We start from the raw sequence: 20,653 nt of genomic DNA, 5'->3' as shown, positions 1-20,653 counted from the left end.
TGTTTTGTATCTTTGAAGCTTGATGACAATTTTGTTTCCATAATAATGTTGCTGCCTCCATTCTCCCTTTGCACAATTAAACTATTCAAAATTTTGTTTCCGATGTTCCAAAAGAAGCTGGTATATGGAATAAGATGGTGTATGGAATTAGCCATTTTAGATGGTTTTTATAGGCGTGAAGACACTGTGCGTGTCATTGTGTGCATCACTGTGAAAATACTGTACGCGTCATTGTGCTCGTCAGGAATCCTGCAGAGACATTATGCACGTCAATGTGCTCATTAGGAATCTTGCAGAGACACTGTTCACGTCATTGTGTGCGCCACTGTACTCGTCAAAAATCCTGTAGAGACACTGTGCACATCACTGTGTTCATCAGGAATCCTACATAGACACTATGCACATCATTGTGCTCTTTAGGAATCCTACAGAGACACTGTGCATGTTACTGTGCTCGCTAGGAATCCTGTAGAGACACTGTTCACATCACTATTTGCATCAGGAATCCTGCAGAGACACTGCGCGTGTCACTCATAAGGAATCCTACAGAGACACTGTGCTCATCAAGATTTCTGCAGAGACATTGTTCATGGTACTGCAGACATAATCTTGGCAACTAAAATTGTTGGTGCGTTGACGATCCTTGGATCTATCCATAACAAATTCTCATACCATGACACTATAAATTTTTCTCGAAACTTATTCTTCTACACACATAAAACCCTTCACCACCAAAATTTCAATTCACTCTCAGACATATACCTTATTCACATACATCACACCATATTATCACCATGTAGAGCACAAACGAAAACTTCATTGTTGTAGTCCACTAAGATGATGCCTATGTAGCCGAGTGTGACGTTGGCGTAGAGTTTAAGGCCGAAAAAATTGTACTTGTTCCAATGAAGAGAGACATGACTTTCAATGCCTTGAAAACAAAAATCCAACAAAAGATGAGCCTAAACTGAGGTCAAACCATAATCATAGTCATTTATCGATACCCTATAACTGTAGGGTCCGGCATGTTCAATTATCAGGATGTTACCATCAATGAGGATGGGGATATTGATGGGATGTTCAAAGTCTATAATCGACATCAATGCTTAAGTGGATTTTAGTTGCTCGTAGAATACGAACAACAACCTTCTTCTACCACCAATGTTGAAACAACCATTCCATCACCACAAATTCACCAAACATAATATACTGACTACCATACTCAAAGCTACCATGAAGGCCCATCTTCTTACACATCAATCCCATACATGCCCACAAATGATTGTTACATCCCCCATTTTGAACCCATTGAATTTGATCCACACATTAGCTCATACACACAGTTGCTTAGTGGATCATCAAACTACTTGTGATGACTCCCTAACTTATGTACCTAAATGAGCCTTCCAACCTAAATGCTCAACCAACTACTGAAATCCATGTTTCTCAATCTCAAAGCAATGAAGTGTCACCTGACTATTATGCTGAAAATGGGTTGTTGGATGAAGTAGTTGGTGACTTCAGTGACCACGAAGATGAAATTTTGGCGGACAATGACGACAACAACATCAACAACAATGACGATAATGACATATAGTTTCTTTTCCAACCATAACAACTGAAAATGTCTATCGTCCATATCCAAATTGCACTGATGTTGGTGACAACCAAGTGGCCGAGAACCCCGACTATAGGCATTTTTCGGACCAACAACAATAATTTGACTCACAGGATTGCGAGCTATATGTTGGTCTGTGATTCCGTCAGTTGAAGGACCTCAAGCACCTAGTCAAAATGTGGCACATTAAGAACCATGTCACTTTTAAACACAAGAGGTGTGGGAAGGATACATAGGTCTTATGTTGCCGACCTGAGGGGTGCTAGTGGAAACTTAGAGCGTCTGGACGAAAAAATTTAAAAGTTAGGGAAATTAGAATGATTGAAGGGCCTCACACATGCGTTATGCCTATCATTTCACAAGATCACAATAAGATGCATTCCAAACTCAGACAAAAATATCCTTGCGATGGTTGAAGAAAATGAGCAACTAATCGTTCCTACATTCATTGCATTCGTTAGACAAGAGTTCGAATACACCATCATATATCGAAAAGCATGGCTAGCAAAACAATGGGCACTCGAGAAGGTATATGGTAATTAGGAAGAGTTATACAACATACTTCCCAAATATCTACAAGTTTTGCAACTATTCGTCGCTGGCACAATTGTCAGAATTCAAACTATACCTGCATTGGAGGAGTCAAGCCAACCAATTCCAAACATAGTCATATTCCATCGACTTTTTTGGTCATTCAAGGCATGCATTGATGTGTTTGCATTTTGTAAACCCATTGTGAAAATTGATCGAACATGACTTTATGGACAATATAAAGGGACATTATTAATCGCAGTTGCACAAGATGGGGCTAACAACATATTTCCATTAACATTTGTCATTGTCGAGGGTGAGACAACAGATGGTTAGCACTTTTTTTTTGCAAAACTTGAGAACCCACGTCACACCACAACATGGTATATGCTTAATCTCTGATAGGCACAAGTCAATCAAAAATGCATATAGACAACCAGATAGTGGGTGGACAATAGACAACTGGTCATATGTGTTCTGTATTCGTCACATTGGCCAAAATTACAAAAAACAATTCAAAAGTAAGGACAAAAGAAAAAGCGTCTTGAGTATGAGTAAGATCTTTTAAAAAAAAATTAATTCAAAATATTTTATTATTTTAAATTAAATTGACAATCAGATTTACATTTTTTTTTCAAACTATAGGATATGCCATGACCTAACCAGAGTTTTTTCATCATTACCGATTGTTACAAGAAGACAACCCACACGACATTGCCTGGCTTGATCAAATACCAAGGGAGAAATGGACGTTGGCATGGGATGATGGAAAGCGGTGGGGATACATGACCACTAATTTGGCAAAGTCACTCAACTTGGTGCTAAAAAAATGAGAAATTTTCCAATCACTGCCTTGGTTAGAGCCACATATGAGAAGTTAAATAAATATTTCATTGATCGTGGGACCTAAGTTGATGCAATGATTGCCTCCTGACAAGTTTATACACTCATTGCGGCCAAATTCGTCACTGAAGAAGAAACTAAGTCCAACACTCACAATTTTGTTGTGTTGTTTTTCTAGACACACACAATGAAATCTTGATTCCGTTTGTGTTTTTGATTTTTTTTTTTTTACTTTTAGACTAATGTAATGTTATTTTATTTTCTTAGTTAAATATAATTGATTATTATGATGGATTGCTGACATACTTTTTCATTTTTTTTTATGGCTTACACGAAGAAGACATTACATGTTGTTGGATGCGACAACCCCTTCCCATGAAAACCCCTCACAAGAAGGGGAAGATGTTGAAGAGAGACATTGTAGAGTGACCACATTAGCATGCGCCCAACTTATTGATGGGCAACGACAACAACAACTAGCGGCAGAGTCATAGCCACAGGCAGGGCCAACTACTGATAGGATCATTGGACGTCTATTTGGAGAAGGTCCAGTTGATTTTTCCATTCTTTGATTATACAAGACCCACTGTGTTGGTCATGTTTGGATCCGTGAGGAGCAGCCAGAGCTGACGCTTGTTAGCCATGATGCTAGCGTACCCTACTCATCTACAAGTTAGGGCTTATGTGGATCGGCTGGGGTTATCAATTCTTGCCACAGTGTGATATTTTGCCGCAAACAGGGGCTTGATGAATGTTTTTTTCGAAAGGTGGCACTAGGAGACATCTTCCTTCCACCTGCTTGTCGAAGAGATGACCATCACTCTGGATGATGTGTCTTGTTTGTTGCACTTGCCTGAGATAGATAGGTCCATTGATCATGTCCCCTCGCAGTTTGACAGAGGCAATGAAGATCTTGCTAATGAGTCATCTTGGCATTCTGACTGAGACAAAGGTTGCAGTGGTGACAAACGCAGACACCATGGAAAGGTTGACGTGGCTGACAGACTTGTATTATCGCTACATTGAGTTAGGCTCCTATGTTTGGGCTGCTATGACTTATCTCTTGCACTTGATTGAAAGTATGATATTTTTCGACAAGTCTTCGACTCACGTCCATGTTGCTTACCTCTAGTACCTCAATAACCTGGATGCTTGCCATAAGTACACATGGGGAGTAGCTACATTGATGTACCTCTACGACCGTTTCTTCTATGCAAGCCAATATACCAACAAGCAATGTAGAGATTATATGATGTTACTCATGATATGTGAAATATTTTAGTATTGTAATTATTTTTTATTACTAAAATTAATATTTTTTTACAGTCGTGGATGTTTTCACATTTGCTCAGTGTTGACTACTCAGAGTCAAAGGATTATGTGGTGGAGGACCTGATAGCCACCAGATGAAAGCCATTGAGAGGTACCGAGCGTGCCCTTCTGGTCAGGGAGAGACTTGATGACCTACTGATAGATGTAAGGCCTTTCGCACATCAAACCCTTTTCTCTAACCTCATCAGATGTGTGACTGACATGAGGCCTTATCATCTAGAGAGGATGCTGAGGCAATTTGGCCATGTACAAACGATTCCACGCCAGCCACCTACCCGTCTTACATATCAACTTTGTGATAAGGCATGGGCAGAATGGCAACAACACATCATTCCTCTGGGTGATGTTGTGCTAACTAATGGTCCTTGGGCTGATACCTTTGACTATCTGCCTTGGTTTCACAATTTTGCTTACCTTTATGTCATTTCACTAAATGAGGGACAACCATCACATGGTCTTGTACGTTTACCGCCCATCCAGTACAACCACAACCTAGGCAACCACTAGCAGACTATGTACCAGGTGGAGACTACTCTTGCCATAAAATAAACATCAACAACTAAAGAAGCACTGATAATATAAACATTTCTCTTTTAAAAAACAACTAGCGTACATATAAAGTAAAAATATGACTACACAGATTTATCATGCATAAGAGCAATGATCTCATTAACAAATCTTGGTTTCATTGTTTGTGCAATAGGACAAGGATTTCATCTGGAGATCGGTCAAATGTCGCATTCAACTCAATTGGACCTTTGCTACTAAATTCCGAAAAGATGAAAAATATTTCATCCACATCATCGTCGCATTTAAGCTCCATACACTCATATTCAACACAATCATCATCTACATAAATAGGTTGACTGTAAAAAAGATCAAGTAAAGTTCTGCGAACCTTCATAACTGTTTTCCTTAAAGCATCAAGCGACATGTACTTACTTATTGTAATGAATTTAGGAACAATAAGACATTCAAACAATACCCCTTCAGATGATGAAAGTATGTCACCATCGTAATACATAACAACAAATACATTCTCCATGTTTTAAGCAATATAGTTAATATTAAGAAGCAAAGGTTTAGATGATCTTTTGTTCTCTCATAAGCCACACCAACAATTGAGATTGCATTGGCAATATAAACAATTTAGATTGCGTCTATATTTAATACGAAGATGCAAAAAAAAACTATAATAGAATTATGATTTCATTGTAATGTTTGGGTTAACAAAAAAATAATATACAATAAAATCATTATTCCGATATGTATTATACAATGAAATTGTGATTTCGTTAATTTGTGTGGAATGTGAAAATGAATGTACAATGTAATCATGATTCCATTGTGCTTTCTATTCAATGAAATCATGATTCAATGGAAAGGACAATTTGAAAATAAAAAAGGGGGTCAGCCCCTTAGTAGGGGCTAATAGCAAATTGAATGAAATCAATAACAACTTCTTATTTTGTTATAGTTTTTATAAAGCAAAAAGAGACCACATTTATTAGTAAAAATGTCACATATGTTGACCAAAAAGGTTTAATATATTATTTTCTCATCTAAAGTAAAGTATTTTTTGAAATACTTTAGGTCTCTGCTTGTTATTGGACCATAGCCTTGAAAGATGGAAGGCCATGGTGGAATATACTATGATCGCGAAGAGCCAGGTACAACGCACCATGTGAGTCGTTCAGTTGGACATGGGTATATCCTCAATAGAATCAACATTAGAACTAGACATGACAATGGGACGGGGCGGGGACAAGTATTGTCTCCTCAATTCCCGACCCCGACTCTCCAACATGTCCCCTTACCCGTACCCGATACCCGATGGGTTAAAATTTATTATCCCATCCCCGTACCTGTTGGGTATCGGGTATCCTCGACCCCGTCCCGTACCCAATTCAAATTAGAAAAATAATTTTTTTTGTTAAGAAAATATTAAAAATTTGATTTTAGAAAAAATAAATTGATTGTTAAACATTTATTTTTAACTACTTATATATCAATAAATTTATTATAACGCATGTGTCTACAAAAATCGTTAAGAAAATAATATTAAATTATGTAAAAATTCTAAAATAAAATTAACTAGTAATAAAAATTCTAGGCCTATTGATTAAATTATACAAAAATTCTAAAAAATTTAAGTGGCGGGGTGGGTCCGGGTTCGGGGTCGAGGCAGATGTAGTAATCTCATCCCGTACCCGTACCTGACTTTTGGTTATCGGGGAAAATCCGAACCCGAACCCATACCCGGTCAACTCGGGTATTACCCGTTAAAGTCGAAACGGATTCGGACGGGTACCCACGGATACGAGTTTTCTTGCCATGTCTAATCTGGCAATGTCTTGCAAACCACAATTTGTTAGAATTATTTATGGAATGGAGGGATACATTACCTTACGGAATAACATCATTCGGATTGTCTCCTTGTGGTAAGAAACAATAACAAGAAATTAGATGAGAGCTGGGGAAGTTCATTCCCGTAGCTTAACCAACATTCTTCTCCAGATCTGCATGGTCTTGATAGACAGAATTTAAGTGAATTTGTTGCAGGATCCACTTCGCCATAGTTCGTAACATGTGGGTACAACTATTGTCAAGGTCCAAAGAGGAATAACATTTAATTTGTAGGTGTGAAATGCTGGCTGCAAAGCAAAATTCGGATATTTCTTAAATAACAAAAGTTATTATTTGCGTATAATCAGCAACCGAGGTAAATAATTGTCAAACATCAGATATGACAACTGCTAATTTGGGTAGAAAATAACATTATTTTGTAGAGCTTACCAATAATGGATATCATCAACTCGCAGGAATAATCTAAAATCTACAAGAAATTTTAGCCGTGTTCCAGAAGAATATGCTAGTCTTGATAACGTAATTTACGGCCCTTGTAATTTCAAATTCCATTACCTTCAGTTTCCTAGTTGAATTCAGCGATGAATGCATAATATTTGAAGATCATAAACTTTTTTCAAAATATTCAAAAGGGAAGGGGTCGGGAAGAGAAAACATAAGAAAGAGAGAATATACATACTGAAAGATTAAGAAAGCCGTGCCAGCAATAGGGATCAAGCATGTTCTTAGCTTTCCATGAGAATACATTATCCTCATGCTATTAGAGTACCAAAGTTCACAAGCCGATAAAAATTGTTGTATATGCGAAGGACAACAAAAATTTCTCCCATGTGTACAATTCTTGTGGAAATATATCAGTAAACTTATTGCACAGAGCAGGGAACAACTCATCATATTGAGCATGCAGGGGCTGCCACAAGAAGAAATAACAAAGAAAATTGTCACTCTTTACATGCGGGCAACTTTCAACAGTATGTAATGAAAATAATATCATTTCATAGTGATTAAAATTTCATGAAAGAATATAGGATATAAGGGCTGGTAGATCTGATTTTAGGGTAAATTATATTCCTTCAAGGGATGTTTGGAAATGATGGAATGAAAGACAGGAGAGAGCAATTTTTTTTTTTTTGTAAAAAATATTTTCTAATTAGATAGTATTTTAGAATAAAAATATTTGATAAATTAAATTAGCATAAATGCAATGTCCTAATCTTTTTTGCTTCTATAAATATTATTTAACTATCTTCGTTTAAAAATAAATAAATTGTCCTTCCCTTTTTTTCCCTCCAAAACCACACTCGCAAACATACCCTTAAATGAAATTATTAATTTTCACTGTCACTTTGAAATTTTAGAAGATGAAATGAAGAACAAGATGAAGCCCCAACACTAATAGTAGTTTATTTCATCTTTTTATAGTTCCAAAGCTATTCAAAATTATCTACCAATAACATATGTGGCATAGGAATGACAATTAGAGGGGTGACCCTAACCACTTGTCTCATAGGATTTAGATTTGTCTTGTTACTCATATATAAAAAAAATTACTTTTACATTGTTTAAGATAAATAGTTGAAATAATTTAATTTTACTAATCTCATGTAAAAAATAAGGTTATTCCTAAAATGTCTTTCATTAGAACATAATATTATTAAAAAAATAAAATCCTTAAAAATAAAGTTACAATTAAATAAAAAATGTTGTAAAAATAATATCATTAAATAAAGATAAAATTAATTAAATTTACTTATAGTCTAAGATACAAAATAATTTTTTTACTTATATATATATATAGAGGGAGTACTTGTCATGTCTCCACACAGTATCATTTATACAAATATTTTTAAAATATATATTTATTCTAAAAGAAATTAGAGTAACTTACTTTATACAATTATAGATATGTATATAATTAAGAACATTTGAGAAATTTTAAGTTGTCAGAACCCACGGGTACTAGTACCCGTCTCTTGCCTAGCTGGCGGATTTTATTGGTAAAATATCTGCAGGTATGGGTTTTTTGACATACCTAGTCACAAAGATGAAAAATGTCTCTAGGAAGCTTGTTTATAGTTCTCTTTGTTTGTCCCTTCTCTCTGTTATGTTCGGTTCTCTTTTTCCCTCTTCCCTTTTTACTTTTTCTTTATTTTTGTGTCTTTCTCTTTCCCACCTAAATCCAATATGATTGACCTAGATTGCTAGGTGTTCAGCAAAGTGCCCATTATCAACTACAAACCTCTGCTCTTCCTTTCGTGAGCAATCACGATTTAACTGTATTAATTAATTAACATTTTAAAAAGTAAACCCAATATTTGTTTCCCTCCTCCAATCCACCGCCCACCTCCATTCCAAATATCATTCACTTGCTAATTTCAACAATTCAGTTGTTTAAACCCATTCATATATATATATATATATATATATATATATATATATATATATATATATATAGATGCGCTTTTCACCTGCCCCTTCAATAGTACATATAAAAAGCAGTTTAATTTTCAGTTTTCATAACACAAAGGATTTTAAATGAATATCCCATTTGGTGAGCGCACATATTGGTACAAATCTTAATGCATAATAGTATAGATCAGAGTAGTAACCTAAAAGACATGCCACCCCAGCATGTGAATTAATACAATAACGAATGCATTGTAGATTGAAGGCTCATCTTTTTTAGTTTTGATTTTGATATTTTAGATGCCAAAACATATTTAATAGGTGTGACATTGTATTGATTGTTTAGAGCTAGGCATGCTTGTTTAGTACATATTAATCTTGCTTTACTTTATTACCTTTGAGCTTGAATTGGTTATCTTTGAAAGATTAGAAGCTTATTGAACAATTTATGACCTTGGTTGCAACATGTGTGTGATTAATTACACAAGTCAAGATTGATTCAAAGAGGCAAACATCTCATTCTAAGAGAAAAACATTGAAATAATCAATTACATGTTCTTATTGAATAGAAAGTCTTTGTATGATCAAGATAATTGATTACAACAATTTGGTAAGCAATTACATTGTTTCTAAATTTCATAGATTGTTATGTAAAATCTATTTAATCGATTATGAGGATTTGGTGATCAATTACTTTGTTCTTCAATGAAAACCCAGGTTTGTTTTTTAGCGGTTTAATCGATTATAGGATGGTCACAATCGATTATATGAGTTATATAACAGATTATTTATAAATAGCTAGCCTTCTATTGAGTCCATATGCTTCCAAAACAATTTCTAAATTTGTGACTCATTGAGAGGAAGCTATCAAAAGAGTTTTCCAAGATTGTTGATGAAGATCAACAAGATTGAAGTCCCTGATGTTGATGATTTAAGACAACCTCATGGCTTGTGTTCAACCAAGAGCTTATTGATTCAAAGCTTCAAGGATTTGGTGATCTCATTCCTTTTATAATCTCTTTTGATTTGTTTGTGTCTTCTGAGATAAGGTTTCTTAGGTTCTTATTGAAGGGTTTGACAAGGTTTTGTGTTTTCCACTTGAAGGGTTCATGTTGGAAAGAAGTTTTTGAATTTCTTTACATATGCATAGTGTTTGTAATACTTTGAAATTCATAATGGAAATATCCAACTAGTTGTTGGATATAATTGGATGTAGGTTAGAAAGGATAGAACCAGTATAAATTGTTGAGCCATTCATCTTCCTAACTCTAATCTCTTTTGTGTTTTGAGATTTATGTGTTCCATATGATTGAGTCGTTGTTAAATTGATTTTGCATCATTGTATGTGGTTAAGGTTTTCAAGGATGTTTCCATCATACAATAAAACTCTGATTTTAAAGATTCCAATTGGTTCAAACGATCCAAGAAAAAAAGGGTGGTTAAAGGTTTTTTTGAAAAATAGTAAAAGTTTGATTTACATCTATTCATCCCCCTCTAGATAGTGTTTCCTGGACCAACATGCCTTATACTACAATCTATTTGATTTGCTAAAATATAAGAGAGATTGTGAATATATGAATACAGGTTTTTGATGATGCCAAAGTATAATAAAAAAAGATTACTTCAAGAAGCATTCAAGGTTAAGCAAACAGTTTTTAAATTGACTATAAAAAGGTTTTAAAATATTTTTAATATTTTCTGAAAAAGACATTTTTCCACTGGCAATCGATTATCAAACATTTTAATCGATTACCAGAAGCAAAATGATTTTAAAAAGCTTTTTCAAAAAGTTTAAAGTTTGAAATTTGAAATTTGAAATTCAAAATTTAAATTTGAAATTTGAAATTTGAAATTTGAAAATTGAAATTTTGAAATTTGAAATTTGAAAATTTCAAAAAAACTTTTTGAAAATACACATCTCTTTAAAATCATTTTGAAAAGGCACAATGAGCCTATATATATGTGTGTCTGTCTTCGAAAAGAGAAAGATTCTAAGAGAACTCAATTGCCAAATGCTTTCTCAACAACTCTTGGGCAAACACTTGCAAATCTATTGAGAATTCATCTAGAAACTTCAAATTGTATTATAATCTCTAAAAAAGAGAAATTCCTCTAGGATCTTCAATTTGTATCATCCACTCTAAAGGAGAGAAATCTTTCTGTTCATCTCAGAAAGTCAGTTGTAATTAAGAGACTGGTTGTCTCTTGGATTGTGAGAATTATAATCAAGAGACGGGTTGTCTCTTGGAGAATCTTGAACACAAGGGTGAGGATCCCAAGGTGTGTTCAAAGTCTGTAAAGGATTTACAGATATAGTGGAAAATCTCAAGTGGGTTGCTTGAGGACTGGACGTAGGCACGGAAAGTGACCGAACCAGTATAAATCGAGTTTGCATTTCTCTCTTCCCTTATCTTATTTATTTTATTGCAATCAATTTTGTCTTGCACGTTTAAAGAACATTATTAAATTGATTGTTGCTTCTTCTTTTGCATTTTGAGCCTATCATTTGAAAGGAGGTTAAAAGTTTGTTAGTGGGAAATTTTGTAAGACTTAATTCACCCATCCTCTTAAGTTATTGAGGCCACTTGTCCAACAAGTGGTATCAGAGCAGGATTCTTGTCTTAAGTTTAAAAACTTCAAGAATAATTATGGCCTCATCTAACTTTTCATTTCCTAAGGGAAATTCTATTAATAGGCCTCCTATTTTCAATGGTGAGGGTTATCACTATTGGAAAACCCGAATGAAAATCTTTATAGAAGCCATAGATTTAAATATATTGGAAGCCATTGAAATTGGTTCCTTCATTCCTACAATGGGAGTGAGAAATGCAACCATAGAAAAACCTAGAGATCAATGGGATGAAGATAAAAGAAGAAGGGTTCAATATAATTTAAAAGCCAAGAATATAATTACTTCTACATTAGGCATGGATGAGTATTTCAGAGTTTCAAATTGTAAAAATGCAAGAGAAATGTGGGATACATTACAAGTTACACATGAAGGCACAACTGATGTTAAGAGATCTAGAATAAACACTCCCACACATGAATATGAACTGTTTAAAATGAATCAATATGAGACCATACAAGATGTGCAAAAGAGATTTACACATATAGTTAATCATCTTGCATTATTAGGAAAAATATTTCCTAATGAAGATCTCATTAACAAAGTGTTGAGATGTTTAAGCAGGCAATGACAACCAAAAGTAACTGCAATTACAGAATCAAGAGATCTCACCAACATGTCTCTTGCAACTCTTTTTGGGAAACTTCAAGAACATCAAATGGAACTTATGAGACTCAATCAACATGAAGAAAATGACAAGAAAAAGAAAGGAATTGCACTTAAAGCCTCATCTTCAATTCAAGAAGAAAGTGACAAAAAGGACTTGAATGAAATAGAAGAAGGTGATGATTTCAGTTTCTTCCTAAAGAGATTCAATAAATTCCTAAGAAACAGAGGAAATTAAAGAAGATCAAACTTCAAATCAAAGAAAAGAGGAGAAGATTCATCTTCTATTCCAAAGTGTTATGAATGTAATCAACCTGGACATCTGAGAGTTTATTGTCCTAGTTTCAAGAAAAGAAGGGAAAAATCTGACAGGAAAACCCTCAATGATAAGAAAGCAAAGAAAGCTTACATCACTTGGGAAGATAACGGTATGGATTCATCAAGTGATTCAGAAAATGAAATCATAAATCTGGGCCTCATGGCCAAAGACTATGAAAGCGAAAAAGAGGTAATGTCTTCTAACTATGACTTATATATTTCTTTTGATGAACTCCAAGATGCATTCAATGACTTGCATAAAGAATCTGTCAAACTTGCCAAATTAGTTTCATATTCTAAGAAAATTATTTCAAGTTTAGAAAAGGAAATTTTGAAATTAAATTTAGTTAGAAAATCTTAAATCCGAAGTTAAAATTTTAAAATCAGTAGATAAAAACCAATCTTCTACAAAATGCTTAATACAAGAAAAAAATAAAGCATCTCATTCATGTGAATGTTGTGATAAATTCAAAGAAGAAATTGTAGATTTAAAAATTGATTTTGCCAAATTTACTCTTGGTAAAAATAATTTAGATATTATATTAGGCAAACAAAGATGTGTTTTTGATAAGGTTGGATTAGGATATAATCTTGAAAATCAACAAAAGATGTATAAAAATTTCTTTGCCTCCACTCAAAAGACTAGTTCTCCCTTCTTAACATGCTTTTACTGTGGTAAGAAAGGTCATAGGAAAAATGGTACGGGTTCCAAAAGGATCTTTAGTCAAAACCAACATTCAAGGACCCAAGAAAATTTGGGTACCAAAATCAAAATATGATTATATGAATGATGGACTCCTTGAAGCAAAGTTGATACATTGATAGCAGTTGCTCCAAACACATGGAGGGAGATGCATCAAAGTTTATTCATATTTCTCCCAAAAATAGTGAACATTTGACCTATGGAGACAACAACAAAGGTAAAATTGTTGGAGTTGGAAAAATAGGTACGGATCCTTCTACCTCCATAAAAAATGTGTTACTTATTGATGGTCTTAAGCATAGTTTATTAAGTATTTATCAATTATGTGATAAAGGCCTTTTGATATCATTTTATTCTCATATTTGCTTTTGATGAGACTAATTCTATTAGGCCAAGAAATGATACTTTGAATGGTATGACATGCTCTACTCTCTTAATTCATTATAACTTGCTGAATGTTTTTCTTCTCTCTGCTCATGATTTGTTTTTGATGTTGACAAAGGGAGAAAGATAGATAAAAGATAAGATAGTAAGGGAAATTGTCTATTTTTATTGAGATAGTTTTTTTACATATGAAATCTATGCAATCTTCAACTGTTTCATATAACCAATCATTGCAAAATAAAAGGGGAGTGAACTACACAAATATATATTCTTTTTACTCCTAACCTACAAATGATTGTCATTATAAAAAAGGAAGAGGGAGAATGTGAATCATGCAAGTTTTGATGATGCCAAAAAGAATTTACTTGATAATGGTTGTCATCATCAAAAAGGGGGAGAATGTGAATCATGAAGGTTTTGATGATGCCAAAAATAATTTACTTGATAATGGTTGTCATCATCAAAAAAGGGGGAGAACGTGAATGTATGAATTCAAGTTTTTGATGATGCCAAAGTATAATCAAATAAGATTGTTTCAAGAAACATTCAAGGTTAAGCAAACAATTTTTATATTGATTATAAAAAGGTTTTAAAATATTTTTAACGTTCTAAAAAAGACATTTTCCCATTGGCAATCGGTTACCAGACATTGTAATCGATTACCAGAAGCAAAATTATTTTAAAAAGCTTTTTCAGAAAGTTTGAAATTTGGAATTTGAAATTCGAAATTCAAAATTGGAAATTGGAAATTTGAAATTTGAAAATTTCAGAAAAACTTTTTGAAAAGACACACCTCTTCAAAACCGTTTTGAAAAGGCACAATGGGCCTATATATATGTGTGTTTGTCTTCAAAAAGCAAGAGAGAGATTCTAAGAGAACTTAATTGTCAAATGCTCTCTCAACAACTCTTGGGCAAACACTTGCAAATCTATTGAGAATTCATCTAGGAACTTCAAATTGTATTATCATCTCTAAAAGAGAGAAATTCCTCTAGGATCTTCAATTTGTATCATCCACTCTAAAGGAGAGAAATCTTTCTGTTCATCTCAGAAAGTCAGTTGTAATCAAGAGACTGGTTGTTTCTTGGATTGTGAAAATTGTAATCAAGAGACGGGTTGTCTCTTGGAGAATCTTGAACACAAGGGTGAGGATCCAAAGGTTTGTTCAAAGTCTATAAAGGATTTATAGAGATAGTGGAAAATCTCAAGTGGGTTGCTTGAGAACTGGACGTAGGCACGGGAAGTGACCGAACCAATATAAATCGAGTTTGCATTTCTCTCTTCCCTTATCTTATTTATTTTATTGCAATCAATTTTGTCTTGCACGTTTAAAGAATATTATTAAATTGATTGTTGCTTCTTCTTCTGCATTCTGAGCCAATCATTTGAAAGGAGGTTAAAAGTTTGTTAGTGGAAAATTTTGTAAGACTTAATTCACCCCCCCTCTTAAGTTATTGAAGCCACTTGTCCAACAGAGATAACACAACACAAGCTGATTTTTTACCCATTTGATTTTAACAATGGGCACGGGACAACACAAAAAAGCAGTACAAGACAAAACAAATATGTAAAAACTTGTTACTCACTAAACTAGGGACAACTCTTTGTCCTGAGTACAAGACATGTAAAAGTATAAAATACCAGCCTATCTCTTTTATCTCTCCCAACATGTCTCCCTCTACTCTTTTGTTCCTACTATTTGATTAACAACTAACGTAAAATGTTTCTTGCTTCTCTATTGATCCCTTCCCCCACTTCAGATAACAACTGATGAAAACTACTTCTTGCTTCTCTACCCATCCACATCCTTATGAAATCTTTGGCACCATTGGAATATATATAGATATAAGATGTCGACATGACTATTTTGTTGCATCAATCTTAGAAAGGAAGACAACTTTTGTCTTAAAAAATGAGCCATGAGTTCTTTCATTGACACCAGTGATAAAAGGTTGTAGATGCTGATTCAAAAATATGTAAAAAGACTAGTGTACCCTAGTGTTTGAAGGCTCCTCGCTAAGCGAAGGTATAGGGGAGGGTCATTGTGCATATGCAAGGAGGCTATTTCCAGATTCGAACACATGACCTCTAGTCACCAAGACATAATGATGTAGCTCCATGTAGAGCTTGTAGGCCTTGGATCTTCTTTATCAATAGAGTCTTTTGCTTCTTGAAGATCAATGGCAGGAGAGTGGAGAAGGAGGAAAGGTGATTGGAGACGCCACTTCAAGGAGAAGATGACTCAAGAACAAGCTCACCACCATATGAAGCCACGGATAAGAGCTTAAAGGTAGGAGAAGATAAGTGGAGGGAGATAGAGAAAAGGGGAGGACAAAATTTATGCCTCAAATGAGGTCTGAACTTTGAAGTCTAATTTCTCAAATGATCAAAGTTGAAAAAATGCACACACAAGACCTCTATTTATAGCCTAAGTGTCACACAAAATTGGAAGAAAATTTAAATTTCTATTCATATTTTACTTGAATTTAAATTTGTGAAGCCAAATTTGGAGTCAAAATTTTACTAATTATGATTAGTGAATTTCAGCTATGGTTCAGCTCACTAATCTAAGATCAAGTCCAAGATTCTCCACTAAGTATGCTTAGGTGTCATGAGACAGGTAAAGCATGAAGGACATGCATAAAGTGTGACTATATGATGTGACAATGGGGTGTAGCAAGCAAATGTTCACCTCCCCCTTAGCCTAGTCCAAAATTTAATTGGATTGAGCTTCTTCCAATTCAATTAAATTTCTCTCCCAACACACACATCAAATAATGCACTTAATGCATATGAAATTACAAAATTACCCCTAATACAAAAACTAGTATAGGTGCCCTAAAATACAAGGGCTGAAAATTTCTACATTACTAGGGTACCCTCCCTACAATATGGAGCCCTAAATACAAGGCCCAAAAATAATAAAACTCTAATCTAATATGTACAAAGATAAGTGGGTTCATACTTAGCCCATGGGCCCAACATCTACCATAAGGCTCATGAGAACCCTAGGGTCTTCTCCTGTATCTCTGGTTCAATATTCTTGGAGTCTTCTATCTAATGCCCTGGGGGGTAGGATTGCGTCACATAACTTCACTGTTGTGACAGGGCTCACCCTATATAAAAATATTAAATATAAATTGAATTAAAATAATTAATATAAAGTGGGTATTATAGTAAAGTTTATATCATTTTCTTTGTGATGTCCATTGTTTATCCAACAATGTACTGAACAATAAAATTTCTTGTAACTCATATTTTTTTTGTATTTTTCTCTTTATGTTGTCCTTTAGTGTGTATCAAACGCACCTTACCAGTAATACTAGTCAAGTAGTAGGACAATCACTTAAGAGGGTGTTTATTGTTTAGGACTGATTTTGAAGGGAAAATAAAAGGAGGCCATTTTTTTATTTTTATATTGAGAATTATATGATGTTTTATAGAAGTAAACAAAAGATTAGGAAATTAAGTTTATGTAAACATTTTATTTCTTACATTTATAAAAATTACTAAATTAGAAAATATTTATTAGAATTGAAAATTTTGTCCTCCCTTCCTTTGCCTCCAAAACTCAACTCCTAAACATATCCCAAATGATCCCTCATTTTAACAAGCTATATTTTCTGGGTAAATTCCAATTCTGGCTCATATTATTTTGAATTTTATATCATCCTTAACATTAACATGATCAACAACTTAAATCATGAATTAACTAATAAGTGTAGTTCAATAGTTTTGGTACACCTCAAAGGAGGGAAAAACTTTCCATCTAAAAACAAGTTGATCAATAAAGAGGTCATAACCTTGGAACAATTGATTACCTATATTGCTTGCAATATCTCTTCTAACACCAAGGTTCCATCTGACATTGTAATTGCTTCAATGCTGAAACTCAAACCTACAAAAGTAAAATATCAATGTTATATGAAAAGATTGGGGAAAGAAATAAAAAAAAATTGCATTGGAGAATGATTTTCATACAAATATGCTATAATATTAATGTTACATCTTTATTTAGCTAGATTTAGCCAAGGTATTTGGTTACAACCTTGCTTTTGATCTTATTATTTAGTGCATTCAGTGGAAGAAAAGTAATCCCATGTAAGTCTAACAAAACACCACAATAGAGCCCAAAAAAGAAAGTCAATTAACAAATTGTTCATCAAATTTATTTATTAAGATTGAAGCCTATCAATAACTACATTTCTGATCTAAGAATATTAACTCAAGGAGCATGCCAAACAATTAGACCTCTAGAAGAAAGACCAACTTGTTAATATACACCATATCATCTAATACAAATATTAATCTCATCATGCCCTTTAAGTTTTGCTTACAAATGTTAAATATAATTGCATATCTTGCTATTCAAAACTTCCTTGACCTTGTAATAAAGTTACCACTTATAACCCAACCAAGCCTTCTTCATGGTTTATTAACCATGAATTCATGATGCTTTTAATCTTAAAAAACATTGATTATACAACTATTTTTCTATAACATTCTTCTAGTGCATCAAGTTTTTTTTTACAGAGTAATACACCATTTAAGAAAGATTGAACAAACCATCAAGAGTAGGGTAGAATTAGTTGCACTACAATAGGTGAGCACTTATGCAAGTATAGAACATATAGGATGCTAGCCCAATCATTGAATTGGAGCGGTGTGAAGGGAACTATTACTCAATTGGTTGCCAACTGCCATGTGTGCCAGCAAAGAAAATATCAAGCAACCTTAACCATTTTAAAGACAATTTGGGAAAGGATTAGTATGGACTTCATTACTAAACTCCCTAAACTTAGAGGATTTGATACTATTCTATTGGTTGTTGATAGGTTGAGTAGGTATGCTCATTTCATAGCCCTCAAACACCTTTTTGCTGCTAGATATATAATAGGTATTTGCATAAGGGAAGTGGTCAAATTGCATAGAATACTAGTGTCCATTGCTAGTGATCCAAATTCAACTTTTATGAGCAACTTTTGGCAGGAGCTTTTCAAATTATAGGGCATCGAACTAAGAATGAGAAAAACATACAACCCCCATAATCTGATAACGAAACAAAAAGTCACAAATAGGTCCCTTAAGACCTATCTACGTCATTTTTTTGAAGGACAACCAAAAATCTAGGTGGATATTTTACATTGGAGTTTGGACGAATATTGGTACAATGAGTTTCCACATTACAACTTGCTTCTTTGAGTGCCTCTTCCTTTCAAGTTGTCTATGGGAGACCCCATCCTTTGTTAGGGAAATGGTGGATGTTTAGGAGTTACTAGTAGGGACCAAGAGCAAAGGGTACTAAAGGTATATACCAAAAATCTTCAATGAAATCAAATCTTTGGTTGTTGCTTAGGAACCATGCATTGAACAACTCAAGCAATCTAGTGAATAGGTTTTGCTCATCATGACTCAGGGCTTAGGTTGGACGAAAGATAAAATGGTGCTTCACCTTTGAAGATGCAATATCATATTAATTACACTAATTAGAGTGGCCTTTAGATATTATTTGTCTAACAAGCTTGATGCATATAAAATATTCAAATAATGTCTAGGTTAATTGTAATAATTACATTAATTAGGATAATCGTAATCTATGTACTTGTTATCAGTCTATATAATTAAACTCAAATGTGTTGCTTAAACATACAAATATCACCATATGTTTCTCTTTTTCTTTTTCCTTAACAAAACTCGTACTAAACCATGAAGATTACACTTAATTGAATAACCTATGGAAGCAATTCATAGGCACAATGAAAACCTATACATTTTGGCTAGATCCATGGCAATGTCAAACCATGAGTACTCTACTATTTCCATTAGAAATGTAGAAAAGTCAAATGCTTATATCTACCCAAAAATTTGAGTTCATAACAAAATTGTTTTTTCATGCTTGTAATGTAATTCATTATTATCTTTGTGAACTTGTTCCTCTATCAAATAAAGCAAGCAAAAGTAAAACCACCACACCATCCATTTGGAAATAAACAAGCTAAAAGGATAAGGAAAATAAGAAGTTTTTCCCACTTTATAGTTGATACCAAGAAATAGTCAAGCACCTGTAGAGCTAAACTCTCGCTGGCTTTTGAATATAGGTTAAATAGGTAAGCACTAAGCAACTATCAAAAATAGATATTAATAAAAAGGGACAAAAGTAATAGACTTAAAGCTAAAAGGGTTTGTGCCTGATGAAAAAGAGAAAATAGAAGGGACACCTACTCATAAAGTTATCTCACTCTTGCAAAGTTATTAATCAAAACACTTCCATATGGTTGTACCAAATCAAATAATTGTCAAAGAGGCATTATCAATTGTGTCCAATTTGGAGGTGATTGTATCAATAGTAGCATTTGACTCAAAACCAAAGCAAGTGAAAAGAGACTTAAAATAATTTTGTCACATCACAAAGCTCATTGTGGGAAGAAAAAAACTACATTACCCATCACTGGATCATGAAGTTGGGGGATGATGTTTGTTCTCTTTTAACTCGTTGGCAAATGTACCAATTTTATCACAAGTAGTAAAAATTAAAATATAAGTCCAAGTGTCAAGTCCACAGGGACTTTGTTTGTACTTGAATTGATTTATACCCAGTTTGCAAGAAGAAGATAAGAGGTGTAGCAGAGATAAGAAGAAGGAAGGAATTTGAATTTAAATAGACAAGAGTAATAAAATAAGCAATATTAGTGCAAAAGATAACTTCAAAATGCAATTATGTTGGGGCCTAGCATGCCTAACTACTCTTGATGCAATATTAATGTTTTTCTCTATTAACTGCTTTCCCAATTTCCACCCACATTTACTAAGACACTTAACCCTGATCCCTCATGATGAAGAGCCTAATTTATCTATTCTCTCTCCCAAATCCCTTTGCAAAGATTGAATAGTAAATTGCATTAAGCATGAAGATGTA

This window comes from Glycine max, chromosome 20 (genome assembly GCF_000004515.6).
Source record: "Glycine max cultivar Williams 82 chromosome 20, Glycine_max_v4.0, whole genome shotgun sequence".
NCBI classification, from domain to species: domain Eukaryota; kingdom Viridiplantae; phylum Streptophyta; class Magnoliopsida; order Fabales; family Fabaceae; genus Glycine; species Glycine max.
This window is presented reverse-complemented; position numbering follows the sequence as displayed.